Raw genomic sequence first — 2,191 nt, forward strand, 5'->3', positions numbered from 1 at the left:
CATGGTAAAACATTTTATACAACTTCCATTTAAATATCATAAAATCATGAGTTACAAATTTGGAAGGGTTCATATAAAATCGGCCAAAAAGAGAAGGTTGTTCCACGATGAAAACCAACTATATATGATGCTAAATCAAATAGGAACAAGGCTAGAGCTTCTCAGAATCACTAAATGCATGTTAGGAAAGGTTCTCCGGTGACGTAGTAGGAAGAAAATTAGGTCTCGATTGAGAAAGGGAAAGTGTCAGTCATCCGCAGCCCTATATCACCTTGTAACAAGGTTAACAATGGCCAAACAAAGGCCGTTGTTCATCTGTATAGTCTCTTTGAGGCACCACACCCATGACAAGCCCATTATGGGGCCATTGTCAAATTTAGTTAGTGTTTAAAATTTTCTTAGTGTTGGTAACTACCACTTTAAGTCTTGTTACGTTCACCGTGCCCAGAAAATGAGCGTGGTGAAGCTGTGCCAGGCCTCTGAAAAACCCAAAGACTTAGCACGCTCTGTGGAACGGCCGTGATAAGTTACCAAGGTCATGATTAAGGCTGTTGTAAGCCCAAGACCGACTCACTCAAATTTTTAAGAAAAACATAACTCTCTTCCTGTGCATCATAATAGATACAATGTGTTAATCACATCCATTGTTATGCTTGCAAATAAAATAAGGAGTTTCCCTGTGTAAAACGGCGTGAAAATTATTCCTAATAAAAGTCCTAGGTTCCCAAATTAATTACCACTTTTTCTACATTTTAACTAAAGAATAAGACATAAAACTAAGATTAAATGAACTAGAGAATAGTAAACTGCTTGGGTTAACTTCTAAGAAATGCTTGTTTTACGTCACAAGCCTAATGCACCTGTTCTTACTTTAAGATGGTTCCAAAAGCTTAAATTCCTCTACCTTGTTAGTCCAATTACTCTCCCCAAAATAATACATCAAGCAATGACCATTTACCTTGTATGTACCTAATTCTGGTTGAGTTATCTCTACTCCACCATAGGGAAAAACATTGGTTACTAAGAGCTGTCCTGACTGTCTTGATTTCAACTTACCAGGAAACAACCTCTGTCTTGAATTAAAAAGGACCTAGTCCCCTTCTCATAACTCCTTGCCACATCTGATTTATTGATCATGATATCTTTTTTGGGCGCTCTTTGTAAATCTCCGCATTCTCATAGGCAGTCATCCTCCATTTTACAAGTTCCTATAGTTATAAATTTGTCTTCCTTCCTGTGGGATAAATATCAAGATTCAAGCTTTTTATTACCCAATATGCTCTATGTTCAAGTTATACAAGGAGGTGGTAGGTTTTCCAATAAACTAATTTGTAAGGTAAAGTTCCTATGGGTGTTTTGAATGCTGTTCGGTAGCCCCATAAGGTATTATCTAACTTTTCTGACCAATCCCTCCAATGATGAGATACATTGTTTGTAAAATTTGTTTCAACTATCAATTAGACACCTCTACTTGCACACTTTTTTGTGGATGATAAAGGGTGACTATCTATGTTTAACTCCGTACCTCCTCAAGGTTTTCATAAGCTTGTCATCGTAAAAATGTGTACCCCTATCACTTTATATTTTCCTAGGTGTTTCACATCTAGAGAACAATTTCTTTAGTAATGTAATCATGACCTACCATCATTCATCAGGAAGGCTTCTGCCTCTACCCATTTGGAAACAAAATCAACAGCAACCATAATAAACTTGTTACCACATGATGTAGGAAACATGCCCATAAAATCAATACCCCACACATCAAAGATTTTACATATAAGAATAGAATTTTGGGGCATTTCATCTTTACGAGAGAAATTACTTGTGCATTGTCATTTGTCACAATTCCGTACATACATGTTTGTGTCTTTAAAGATTGTGGGTCAATAAAAACCTGATTCTAGGATATTGCTGGCTATTCGATTTGTGCTAAAATGCCCTCCAGCTTGTCCTGATTGAAAATGTCCGAGAATATCATATCCTTTGGCTCATGGTACACATCTTATAATAGTCCTGTCTATGTAGATTCTAAACAAGAAGGGGTCTTCCCAAATATAGTGTTTAAGGTCCATGAAGAATTTCTTCTTTTGTTGGTATGTGAACCATTTAGAAAGGGTGCATGAAACTAAATAATTTTTGAAGTTAGCAAACCGTGGTGGGTCTTCATCTCTTACCTTATTAAATCTATACA

Source organism: Dioscorea cayenensis, chromosome 20 (genome assembly GCF_009730915.1).
Source record: "Dioscorea cayenensis subsp. rotundata cultivar TDr96_F1 chromosome 20, TDr96_F1_v2_PseudoChromosome.rev07_lg8_w22 25.fasta, whole genome shotgun sequence".
NCBI classification, from domain to species: Eukaryota; Viridiplantae; Streptophyta; class Magnoliopsida; order Dioscoreales; family Dioscoreaceae; genus Dioscorea; species Dioscorea cayenensis.